The sequence below is a fragment of the Pan paniscus genome, chromosome 1 (assembly GCF_029289425.2).
Source record: "Pan paniscus chromosome 1, NHGRI_mPanPan1-v2.0_pri, whole genome shotgun sequence".
Classification (NCBI taxonomy): Eukaryota; Metazoa; Chordata; class Mammalia; order Primates; family Hominidae; genus Pan; species Pan paniscus.
The window spans coordinates 213,903,606-213,917,169 of record NC_073249.2 but is presented as its reverse complement, the minus strand read 5'-3'; the positions used below and the strand labels follow the sequence as shown (position 1 = coordinate 213,917,169).

General features: G+C 43.8%; 1 pseudogene; it reads left to right on the top strand.

The window, feature by feature from the left end:
- The first annotated feature begins 10,044 nt into the window (after nucleotides 1-10,044).
- LOC129393890 (endogenous retrovirus group K member 6 Env polyprotein-like) lies at nucleotides 10,045-12,944 on the top strand (annotated as a pseudogene).
- Nucleotides 12,945-13,564: the final 620 nt, after the last annotated feature.

The window sequence follows — 13,564 nt, the reverse complement described above, 5'->3', positions numbered from 1 at the left end:
ACTTAAACCATAACATTCACTTTGAAAACACAGGGGGCAGGTATAGTCTTGGCCCTACTAGAAGGTAAAGGGTGTTTACCCACAAAAATGATGGGCTCCTCTCAGAAAACCAGTTTGCAAAGATGGAATCTGAGAATGTGAGCTGGAGCAGAGGCCAGAGAGAAGATTGTGGCTAGATCTGGGAAGGGTGGCTCTCCCAAGCTGGAAGCCACCCAGGTAGAAACTGTGGGCTCTACAGGATGTGAGAGAGAAATGAACGAGGGTCCATATGTCCGTCATTGTTCTATCATCTGGATACCTTTCCTTTAGACTCTGGGATCTTCCCACAGTGGAACATTTCCCAGCAACCATTGGCCCCAGTCATTTTCCAGGACCCTTCATCCAAATCTTAATCTCACCCACTCCCTTCCTATTCTAATTTGATAATTCATGTTTCCTCCTTCTTAGAGTCCTTTCCTGTCACTAATATTGAACATAGAGATTCTTATCAGAGCATCACCATTAGGCCTACAAAGAAAGCTCAGACCCAGGCACAGTGGCTCATGCCTGTAACATCAGCACTTTGAGAGGCCAAGGTGGGCTTATCACGAGGTCAGTATATCAATACCATTCTGGCTAATATGGTGAAACTCCGTCTCTACTAAAAATACAAAAAATTAGCCGAGCATAGTGGCAGATGTCTGCACTCCCAGCTACTCAGAAGGCTGAGGCAGGAGAATTGCTTAAACCCAGGATGCGAAGTTGCAGTGAGCTGAGATGGCGCCACTGCCTTCCATCCTGGGTGACGGCATGACACTGTCAAAAAGGAACAAAAGAAAAAGCAAGCAAGCAAGAAGGAAGGAAGGAAGGAAGGAAGGAAGGAAGGAAAGAAAGAAAGAAAGAGAGAAGAAAAGAAAAGAAAAGAAAGAAAAGAAGAGAAAAGAAAAGAAGGAAGGAAAAGAAAGAAAGACCTCAGGCCTCTAATCCCAGCCCTTTGGGAAGCCAAGAAAGCCAGAGTGCTAGAGCTCAGGAGTTTGTGAGGAATATGGGCAATGTGATGAAACCCTGTCTCTAATACAAATACAAGATATTAGCTGGGGGGAGGCAGTGTGCACCTGTAGGCCAAGCTGCCCAAGAAGTTGAGGTGGGAGGATCACCTGAGCCCAGTGAGGCTTCTACTTCCCATGCCCCACTTTGTAAACCTGAGGCTGAGGGTGAGCTCAGCATCAATAATGGTTGTGAGAATCTGTGTTCACTGAGCATCCACGAGGCACAACAGACGGCTGGTACCGATCATCTCGGACCTCAGCTCTTCTTCATGGAGAATCTAAGGCACGTTGCTATTTTCCCCATTTGTAACCTGATAAACCTGAGATTTGGCCAGAGAAAAACCTGCCCATGTTCTGGCAGCAAATGATTGGCAAACCCCTCAGGTGAGGGGCTCAGTGGAACCCCCAAGGTGTTCAATAAGCTAAATATTGGAAAGAACTGGCTGACTGACTCCCTCTTCCTGCCCATTTCAAGGGGTGCAGTAGCACCCCCAGGACCCCAGTGAGAATCCTGCACTTGGGGTCTTTTCTACCATGTTCTGTCGCCAGTTCTTCTCGAGGTGCTCATCTGCTGCCAAGCTCAGAGCAACCTTCGAAACACATCTCAGGAAATGACCTGACCTATTCTCCACTCCCAGAATCCACACTGGGATTCCAAAGCTCCTGTGAGGCTCTTGCTTAGGCTCTCTAGAATATTCCTGAGCCTCTGTTTTCTCCCCCAGCCTGAGCTGATGGGGCCGGCGTCACTTTATGCATCCCAAGGCCATCAGCCCATCTCTCCTGGACTTCGGAACATGGCCACAATGCAGAGAGACCCAGCAGTAATTAAGAAATTTTCCCCAATTTATATTGAGTGATGTTGGTGAACATGGCAAGGCACAAAGCAGGAAACTCCACAGCTGCTGCTCTGGACCTAAAGAGGCACCCTGGACTTCTGGGTGGTGACACTGCCTGGCTTGCAGAGGAAGACCTGACCCCTCTGGTCTTCCAAGGCTGCCAGGATGATGACAGAGCCTTCGACAGGTCCCAGCACAGGGGCCATCCCTTCCCAGGTTCCCCTGGTCCAGCCTTAGAGCTGAAAAGGATGCACCTGGAATGCAGTAAGTATTTTTTTGTCCAAGCCAGGTCTCTTCTTAGCCTTAGGTGAGGCTTTTTTCAGCTGGGTGCTATGGAAGAACCCCAAGCCCAGTGGGCATCACTGCAATGGCCACATGGTAAGTGTGTGTGTGTGTGTGTGTGTGTGTGCGGCCACCTAGAAAGGCACAACTCTACCTGACAGAGATGGTTCCATGGAAGAGAAAAGTATAACATCCCATGTCCCTGGTAGGACAACTTCCTCTGGGAGTCCAGCAAGAAGACGTGGGATCTGCGGACAAGAGATCCCTGGGTAAAAGCCCTCATTTGAGGATAAGAGTAAAGTTGAACCTTAGACCCTGAAGGATCTATGCCCTTCCCACAGGGCTGCAGCAGAGCCAGCCCTGACTCCCAGGCACAATAGCCCAGAGAGATCTTCGGAGGGAAGTAAACCTGCTGGGGCCTCAGGGCTCAGAAAAAGCCCTGGACCTATCTCCCAGTCATGCCTCTCCCACTCCCAAGTGCCTCTGGCCCTGGAACTGTCAGAGACCCCTGTGTCTTTTCCATGTGCTCTTCTTCTCCTTTCACTCAGCCCTGCCTTTGCCAATGCTCCCCGCATTTGCCTCCATGTAGGGCCCCCAACCCCAAGCTCTGGCAGTGGCTGGGGAGCTAGGGGATTTTGTGCCCACCTGGAGAAAGCCTCACTCAGCATGGGCCCGTGTGGGTTCTGCAATCTTTTCCTACACAGGGTCACCTACAGGTGTTATAGATGCATCTCCCCTAGAAGAGCCAATGGGGATGGGTGAGGAATCTGAAATCACTCAGGCACCCCACATACAAATGAGAGCCAGGGTCCCTGCAGGCACAGGCCCCGGGGTAGGTCCTGGCCCTTGTTGTTGCCTTCTGATCCCAGAGGCCTTGGGTTTGTGGTCACAGGAGCCCTACCTACTTCCCATGCACCCCCAGCCCAAGATAAACAAACTCCTGCAGACTCCCCGGTCCATGTACTTGAGATCTCCAGATAGTGCCACTTCACTCCAACCTGGACGACAGGGCGAGACTCGGGGCCAAAAAAAAAATTAGCTGAGCATGGTGGGAGGCACTTGTAGTCCGAGCTATTTGGGAGGCTGAGGTAGGAGAATCGCTTGAAGCCAGCAGGCAGAGGTTTCAGTGAGCTGAGATAGAGCCAGTACACTGCAGCCTGGGAAATAGAGCAAGACTCCGTCTCAGGAAAAAGAGACAAGAAAAAGAGAAAATCAGAAGCACTGAGCTGTTTTTTTAATGAGGTCCTGCCCCAGGAAATCAGGCATCCAAATGAAATTTCCTCATTTTTATCAATTCCCTCCTGTTCTTTACTTCTCTTTACAAATCTATCACCTCCTTGCTTTGTTCTGTGGCTGATCAGTGGGTTAATACCCACAAGATGCACACACAGGGCCGGGAACATTCTATGTGGGCAAAGAGTGTGAGTCACTCAAGTAAAGCCCTTTCTCAGGGTCCCTCCCTGCTAACCATATGCTGAGACCCTGTTCAGTCCTAATGGACAGATTGAGAAGAATCCATTTCTGACCATTAGCTGTGCTGGGACAGAGATTCACTGCACAAGGCATGGCCCCTGCTTTGGAAGGGGACATTCACATCATTGATTACCTGGAGCTTCAGGGCATCACCAACCCATACCTGTCGTCATGGTGGGCAGTGCTCCTTCCTTAATTAAACTAGTTGTGTCTTATAAAGATATCAAAATTCCCTTTTAGCAAAATACTACCTATAATATATAAATATGGCCAGGCGTGTTGGCTTATACCTATAATAGTAGCACTTTGAGAGGCTGAGGCAGGAGAATCACAAGATCAAGAGATCGAGACCATCCTAGCCAACATGGTGAAACCCTGTCTCTACTAAAAATACAAAAATTAGCTGGACATGTTGGCACATGCCTGTACTCCCAGCTACTAGAGAGGCTGAGGCAGGAGAATTGCTTGAACCCAGGAGGCGTAGGTTGCTGTGAGCTGAGATTGTGCCACCACACTTCAGCCTCATGACAGAGTGAGACTCCATCTCAAAAACAAAACAAAACGAAACAATATATAAATACTAATAATCATATAGACATAAAACATGGTTTAAATATTTCTTTACCACATTCAAAAACCAAGCATGCTTTTTGGGGGCCAGGTCATATTGATGAGAGATCCTTTCTTAACACCCTTCCCATATCTAGCAGACTAAAGAAGAAGACTAGTGTATGCAGGGAAAAGAAAGAGAGATCAGACGGTTACTGTGTCTATGTAGAAAAGGAAGACATAAGAAACATCATTTTGATCTGTACCCTGACTTTGCCCTGAGATGCTGTTAATCTGTAACTTTAGCCCCAACTTTGAGCTCACAGCAGCATGTGTTGTATAGAATCAAGGTTTAAGGGATCCAGGGCTGTGCAGGATGTGCTTTGCTGGCAAAATGTTTACAGGCAGTATGCTTGATAAAAGTCATCACCATTCTCCATTCTCAAGTAACCAGGGGTGCAATACACTGTGAAAAACCTCAGGGACCCCTGCCCTGGAAAGCCAGGTATTGTCCAAGGTTTCTCCTCATGTGATAGTCTGAAATATGACCTCATTGAATGGGAAAGACCTGACCTTCCACCCAGCTTGACACCCATTAAGGGTCTGTGCTGAGGAGGATTAGTAAAAGAGGAAGGCCTCTTGCAGTTGAGATAAGAGGAAGGCTTCTGTCTCCTGCCTGCCCCTGGGAACTGAATGCCTCAGTATAAAACCTGATTATACATTTGTTCTATTCTGAGATAGGAGAAAAACTGCCTGTGGTGGGAGGCGAGACATGTTGGCAGCAATGCTGCTTTGTTACACTTTACTCCACTGAGATGTTTGGGTGGAGAAAAGCATAAATCTGGCCTATGTGCACATCCAGGCATAGTACCATCCCTTAAACTTATTTGTGACACAGATTCCTCTGCTCACATGTTTTCTTGCTGATTTTCTCCCCACTATCACCCTGCTCTCCTGCCGCTTTCCCCTTACTGAGTTAGTGAAAATAGTAATCAATAAATACTGAGGGAACTCAGAGACCGGTGCCAGTGTGGGTCCTCCGTAAGCTGAGCACCAGTCCCCTGGGCCCATTTTTCTTTCTCTATACTTTGTCTCTGTGTCTTATTTCTTTTCTCAGTCTCTTGTCCTGCCTGATGAGAAATACCCACAGGTGTGGAGTGGCTGACCCCCTTCATCTGGCGCCCAACATGGGCCTTTCTCTAGGGTGAAGGTACGCTAAAAACGTGAGCATTGAAGACAGTCAACGAGAGATTCCCAAGTACTTCCATGGTCAGCCATGCGGTAAGCTTGTGCACTCAGAGGAACTCAGGGTAACAATGGGACAAACTGAAAGTAAATATGCCTCTTATCTCAGCTTCATTAAAATTCTTCTAAGAAGATGGGGAGTTAGAGCTTCTACAGAAAATCTAATTATGTTATTTCAAACAATAGAACAATTCTGCCCATGGTTTCCAAAACAGGGAACTTTAGATCTAAAAGATTGGGGGAAAATTGGCAAAGAATTAAAACAAGCAAGTAGGGAAGGTAAAATCATCCCACTTACAGTATGGAATGATTGGCCCATTATTAAAGCAACTTTAGAACCGTTTCAAATAGAAAAGGACAGCCTTTCAATTTCTGATGCCCCTGAAAGCTGTGTAGTAGATTGTGAAGAAGAGGCAGAGACAAAATCCCGGAAATTAATGGAAAGTTCACATTGTAAAAATGTGGCAGAGTCTGTAATGGCTCAGTCAACGCAAAATGTTGACTACAATCAGTTACAGGAGGTAGTATATCCTGAATCATCAAAACTGGTGGAAGGAGGTCCAGAATTATTGGGGCTACTAGAGCCTAAACCACCATGGCCATCAACTCCTCCTCCAGTGGTTCAGATGCCTGTAACATTACAACCTCAAATGCAGGTTAGACAAGTGCAAACCCCAAGAGAATATCAAGTAGAAAAGGATAGAGTCTCTATCCCAGCAATGCCAATTCAGATACAGTATCCACAATATCAGCTGGTAGAAAATAAGACCCAACCACCGGTAGTTTATCAATACTGGCCGCCAGCTGAGCTTCAGTATGGGCCGTCTCCGGAGGTTCAATACAGACCTCAAGCGGTGTGTCCCGTGCCACATAGCACGGCACCTCACCAGCAACCCAGTGGTGTTTAATCCTACATCACCACCTAGTGGACAAGGTGGTACACTGCATGAAATCATTGATAAAGCCAGAAAACAGGGAGATCTTGAGGCATGGCAGTTCCTTGTAATTTTACAACCAATACCAGCTGGGAAAGGGGGGCAAGCTGGAGCGTCTGTCCAAACTGAGGCTAGATATGAATCTTTCACCATGAAAATGTTAAAAGATATGAAGGAAGGAGTTAAACAATAGGGACCCAACTCCCCTTATATGAGAACTTTATTAGATTCCATTGCTCATGGAAATAGACTTATTCCCCGTGATTGGGAAATGTTGGCTAAATCTTCCCTTTCACCCTCTCAGTTCCTACAATTTAAAACCTGGTGGATTGATGGAGTACAAGAACAGGCATGAAAAAATCAGGCTATTTATCCCGCTGTTAATATAGATGCAGATCAATTGCTAGGAACAGGTCCAAATTGGAGCACAATTGGCCAACAATCAGTAATGCAGAATGAGGGTATTGAACATCTAAGGGCTCTTTGCCTCAGGGACTGGGAAAAAATTCAGGACCCAGGCACCTGGGTGCCCCACGCACCGCTTGCCCAGGCATCGCTTGCCCAGGCACTGCTTGCCCTTCTTCTAATTCAATTAGACAAGGCTGCAAAGAGCCATATCCAGACTTCGTGGCAAGGTTGCAAGATGCCTCTGAAAAATCTGTTTCGGATGATAATGCCCAAAAAGTTATTGTAGAAATAATGGCTTATCAAAAGTCAAATCCAGAATTTCAACCAGCCATAAAGCCATTAGAAGGAAAAGGTCCAGCAGGAGTTGATGTAATTACAGAATATGTGAAAGCTTGTGATGGGATTGGAGGAGCTATGCGTAAGGCAATGCTAATGGCTCAAGCAATGACCGGAGTCACTTTAGGAGGATAGTTAGAGCATTTGGGGGGAAATGTTATAATTGTGGTCAAATCGGTCATCTAAAAAAGAACTGCCCAGTCTTAAATAAACAGAGTAAAAATAAAGAGCCACCTGGCCTGTGTCCAAGACATGGAAAAGGAAAACATTGGGCTAATCAATGTCATTCTAAATATGACAAAAATGGGCAACTATTGTCAGAAAAAGGGGTGAGGGGCCAGCCTCAGTCCCAACAACAAACTGGGGCATTCCTGATTCAGCCGTTTGTTCTTCAGGGTTTTCAGGGACAGCAACCCCCACAGCAAATACCAGCACTTCAGAGAATCAGCCAATTACAACAATACAACAGCTGTCCCCAGCCACAGCAGGCAGCACAGCAGTAGATTTATGTTCCACTCAAAAGGTTTCTTTACTCCCTGGAGAGACCCTGCAAAAGATTCCTACAGGGGTATATGGCCCACTGCCAGGAGGGACAGTAGGCCTCATTTTAGGGAGATGAAGTCTAAATTTGAAGGGAGTCCAAATTCATACTGGGGTAATTGATTCAGATTATAAAGGGGAAATTCAGTTAGTGATCAGCTCCACTGTTCCCTGGAGTGCCAATCCAGGTAACAGAATTGCTCAATTATTGCTTTTGCCTTATATTAAAATTGGGAAAACAAAACGGAAAGGACAGGAGGGTTTGGAAGTACCAACTCTGCCAGAAAAGCCACTCAATGGGCTCGTCAGGTCTCAGAGAATAGAACTGTGTGTACAGTCACTATTCAGGGAAAGCAGTTTATAGGATTAGTGGATACCGATGCTGATGTTTCCATTATCGCCTTAAATCAATGGCCAAAAAATTGGCCTAAACAAAAGCCTGTTACAGGACTTGTCGGTGTGGGCAGCGCCTCAAAAGTGTATCAAAGCACCATGATTTTACATTGTCTAGGACCTGATAATCAAGAAAGTACAGTTCAACCTATGATTACTTCTATTCCAATTAATTTATGGGGCCAAGACTTGTTACAACAATGACATGCAGAGATTACTATCCCAGCCTCCTTATACAGCCCCACGAGTCAAAAAATCATGACTAAAATGGGATGTCTCCCTGGCAAAGGACTAGGGAAAAATGGAGATGGCATTAAAATCCCAACTGAGGCTGAGGGAAATCAAGAAAGAAAAGGAATAGGATATCCTTTTTAGGAGTGGCCACTGTAGAGCCTCCAAAACCCATTCCATTAACTTGGAAAACAGAAAAACCTGTATGGGTAAATCAGTGGCTGCTACCAAAACAAAAGCTGGAGGCTTTACACTTATGGGCAAAAGAGCAATTAGCAAAGGGACTTATTGAGCCTTCATTTTCGCCTTGAATTCTCCTGTGTTTGTAACTCAGAAAAAATCCGGCAGATGGCGCATGTTAACCAACTTAAGAGCTGTCAATGCTGTAATTCAACCTATGAGGGCTCTCCAACCTGGGTTGCCCTCTCTGGCCATGATCCCCAAAGATTGGCCTTTAATTATAATTGATCTGAAGGATTGCTTTTTTACCATTCCTCTAGCAAAACAGGATTTTGAAAAATTTGCTTTTACTATACCAGCCATAAATAATAAAGAACCAGCCACCAGGTTTCAGTGGAAAGTGTTGCCTCAGGGAATGCTTAATAGTCCAACTATTTGTCAGATTTTTGTAGCTGAAGCTCTTCAACCAGTTAGAGACAAGTTTTCAGACTGTTATGTCTTTCATTATGTTGATGATCTTTTGTGTGCTGCAGAAACGAGAGACAGATTAATTGACTGTTACACATTTCTGCAGACAGAGGTTGCAAACGCAGGACTGACAATAGCATCTGATAAGATTCAAACCTCTACTCCTGTCCATTACTTGGGAATGCAGGTAGAGGAAAGAAAAATTAAACCACAAAAAATAGAAATAAGAAAAGACACATTAAATGACTTTCAAAAATTGCTAGGAGATATTAATTGGATTCGGCCAACTCTAGGCATCCTTACTTATGCCATGTCAAATTTGTTCTCTATCTTGAGTGGGGATCCAGAATTGAATAGTAAAAGAACATTAATTCCAGAGACAACTAAAGAAATTGAATTAATTGAAGAAAAAATTCGGTCAGCACAAGTAAATAGAATAGATCACTTCGCCCCACTCCAACTTTTGATTTTTGCTACTGCACATTCTCCACAGGTGTTATTGTTCAAAATACAGATCTTGTGGAGTGATCTTTCCTTCCTCACAGTACGATTAAGACTTTTACATTGTACTTGGATCAAATGGCTACATTAATTGGTCAGGCAAGATTACAAATAATAAAATTGTGTGGAAGTGACCCAGATAAAATCATTGTTCCTTTAAACAAGGAAGAGTTTAGACAATCCTTTATCAATTGTGCTGCATGGCAGATTGGTCTTGCTGATTTTGTGGGAATTACTGATAACCATTACCCAAAAACAAAAATCTTCCAGTTTTTAAAATTGACTACTTGAATTTTACCTAAAATTACCAGACATAAACCTTTAGAAAATGCTCTGATGGTGTTTACTGATGGTTCCAGCAATGGAAAAGTGGTTTACACCAGGCCAAAAGAACGAGTCATTGAAAAATCAGATTCTGCATATGTAGTACAGGCTACAAAGGATGTTGAGACAGCCCTAACCAAATATAGTATGGATGATCAGTTAAACAAGCCCTTTAATTTGTTACAACAAATTGTAAGAAAAAGAAATTTCCCATTTTATATTACTCATATCTGAGCACGTAGTAATTTACCAAGGCCTTTAACTAAAGCAAATGAACAAGCTGACTTGCTAGCATCATCTGCATTCATAGAAGCACAAGAACTTCATGCTTTGACTCATGTAAATGCAACAGGACTAAAAAATAAATTTGATATCACATGGAAAGAGGCAAAAAATATTGTATAACATTGCACCCAGTGTCAAGTCCTACACCTGCCCACTCAGGAGGCAGGAGTTAATCCCAGAGGCCTATGTCCTAATGCATTAGGGCAAATGGATGTCACACATGTACCTTCATTTGTAAAATTGTCATTTGTCCATGTGACAGTTGATACTTATTTGCATGTTGTATGGGCAACCTGCCAGACAGGAGAAAGTACTTCCCATGTTAAAAGACATTTATTATCTTGTTTTGCTGTCATGGGAGTTCCAAAAAAAAATTAAAACACATAATGGGCCAGGATAGTGTAGTAAAACATTTTAAAAATTGTGAAATCAGTGAAAAATTACACATACAACAGGAATCCCCTATAATTCCCAAGGACAGGCCATAATTGAAAGAACTAATAGAACACTCAAAGCTCAATTGGTGAAACAAAAAAAGGAAAAAGACATTAAGGAGTATAACACTCCCCAGATGCAACTTAATTTAGCACTCTATACTTTAAATTTTTTAAACATTTATAGAAATCAGACCACTACTTCTGCAGAGCAACATTTTACTGGTAAAAAGAACAGCCCACATGAAGGAAAACTGATTTGGTGGAAAGACAACAAAAATAAGACAAGGGAAATAGGGAAAATGATAACATGGGGGAGAGGTTTTGCTTGTGTTTCACCAGGAGAAAATCAGCTTCCTGTTTGGATACCCACTAGACATTTAAAGTTCTACAATGAACCCATCGGAGATGCAAAGAGAAGCGCCACCACGGAGATGGAAAACCCGCAATCGAGCATCATCGACTCGCCGGGTGAACAAAATGGTGATATCAGAAGAATAGATGAAGTTGCCATCCACCAAGAAAGTGGAGCCGCTGACCTGGGCCCAATTAAAGAAGCTGACACAGTTAGCTGAAAAAAGCCTGAAGAACACAAGGGTAACACAAACTCCAGAGAACATGCTGCCTGCAGCTTTGATGATTGTATCAACGGTGGTAAGTCTCCCTGTGACTGCAGTAGCAGCTGCAGCTAATCATACTTACTGGGCCTGTGTGCCTTTCCCACCCTTAATTCAGGCAGTCACATGGATGGATAATCCTATTGAAGTATATGTTAATAATAGTGCATGGGTACCAGGCCTCACAGATGATCGTTGCCCTGCCCAACCTAAAAAAGAAGAATTGATGATAAATATTTCCACTGGGTATCATTATCCTCCTATTTGCCGAGGGAAGGCGACAGGATGTTTAACGCCTACAACCCCAAATTGGTTGGTAGAAGTACCTACTGTCAGTGCCACCAGTAGATTTACTTATCACATAGTAAGTGGGATGTCACTCGGGCCACAGATAAAATAATTCACAGGACTCTTCTTATCAGAGATCATTAAAATTTAGGCCTAAGGGGAAGCCTTGCCCCAAGAAAATTCCCAAAGAATCAAAAGGCCCAAAAGTTTCGGTTTGGGAAGAATGTGTGGCTGATACTGCGGTGGTATTACAAAACAATGAATTTGGAACTATTATAGACCGGGCCCCTCGAGGCCAATTTTATTATAATTGTACGGGCCAGACTCTCTCATGTTCACAGCCCCCATCCATCTGGCCCATTAATCCGGCCTATGAGAGTGATTTAACTGAAAGGCTGGATCAGGTTTATAGAAAGTTACAATCACCCTATCCATGGAAATGGGGTGAAAAGCAAATTTCATCACCTCGACCAAAGTTAGTTAGTCCTGTTACTGGTCCTGAACATCCAGCATTATGAAAGCTTACTGTGGCCTCACACCACATTAGAATTTGGTCTGAAAATCAAGCTATAGGACCAAGAGATCGTAAGCCATATTATACTATTAACCTAAATTCCAATCTGACAATTCCTTTGCAAAGTTGTGTAAAACCCTCTTATATGCTAGTTGTAGGAAACATAGTTATTAAACCAGATTCCCAAACTATAACCTGTGAAAACTGTAGATTGTTTACTTGCATTGATTCGACTTTTGATTGGCAGCACCGTATTCTGCTGGTGAGGGCAAGAGAGGGCATGTGGATTCCTGTGTCCATGGACTGACAGTGGGAGGCTTCCCCATCTGTCCATATTTTAACAGAAGTATTAAAAGGAGTTCTAACTAGATCCAAAAGATTCATTTTTACTTTGATTGCAGTGATTTTGGGTCTTATTGCAGTCACAGCTACTGCTGTGGCTGCTGGAATTGCTTTACACTTCTCTGTTCAAACTGCAGAATATGTAAATAATTGGCAAAAGAATTCCTCAAAATTGTGGAACTCTCAGACCCAAATAGATCAAAAATTGGCAAACCAAATTAATGATCTTAGACAAACTGTCATTTGGATGGGAGATAGGCTCATGAGCTTGGAATATCTTTTTCAGTTACAGTGTGACTGGAATATGTCAGATTTTTGTATTAAACCCTATAATGAGTCTGAGCATCACTGGGACATGGTTAGATGTCATCTATAAGAAAGAGAAGATAATCTTACTTTAGATATTTCAAAATTAAAAGAACAAATTTTTGAGGCATCAAAAGCCCATTTAAATTTGGTGCCAGAAACTGAGGCAATCGTGAAAGTTGCTGATGGCCTCACAAATCTTAACCCTGTCACTTGGGTTAAAACCATCAGAAGTTCAACTATTGTAATTTCATATTAATCCTGGTATATCTGTTTTGTCTGTTGTTAGTCTACAGGTGTATCCAGCAGCTCCAAAGAGAGAGCGACCAGTGAGAACGGGCCATGATGATGATGGCGGATTTCTCAAAAAGAAAAGGGGGATATGTAGGGAAAAGAAAGAGAGATCAGACGGTTACTGTGTCTATGTAGAAAAGGAAGACATAAGAAATTTCATTTTTATCTGTACCCTGAACAATTCCTTTGCCCTGAGATGCTGTTAATTTGTAACTTTAGCCCCAACCTTGAGCTCACAGAAACATGTGTTGTATGGAATCGAGGTTTAAGGGATCTAGGGCTGTGCAGGATGTGCCTTGTTTACAAAATATTTACAGGCAGTGTGCTTGATAAAAGTCATTGCCATTCTTCATTCTCAAGTAACCAGGGGCACAATGCACTGTGGAAAGCTGCAGGGACCTCTGCCCTGGAAAGCCAGGTATTGTCCAAGGTTTCTCCCCCTGTGATAGTCTGAAATATGACCTCATGGGATGGGAAAGACCTGACCGTCCCCAAGCCCGACACCCGTGAAGGGTCTGTGCTGAGGAGGATTAGTAAAACAGGAAGGCCTCTTGCAGCTGAGATAAGAGGAAGGCCTCTGTCTCCTGCCTGCCCCTGGGAATGCAATGTCTTGGTATAAAACCCGACTGTACATTTGTTCCATTCTGAGATAGGAGAAAAACCGCCTTGTGGCAGTAGGTGGGACATGTTGGGAGCAATGCTGCTTTGTTACTCTTTACTCCATTGAGATGTTTGGGTGGAGAAAAGCATAAATC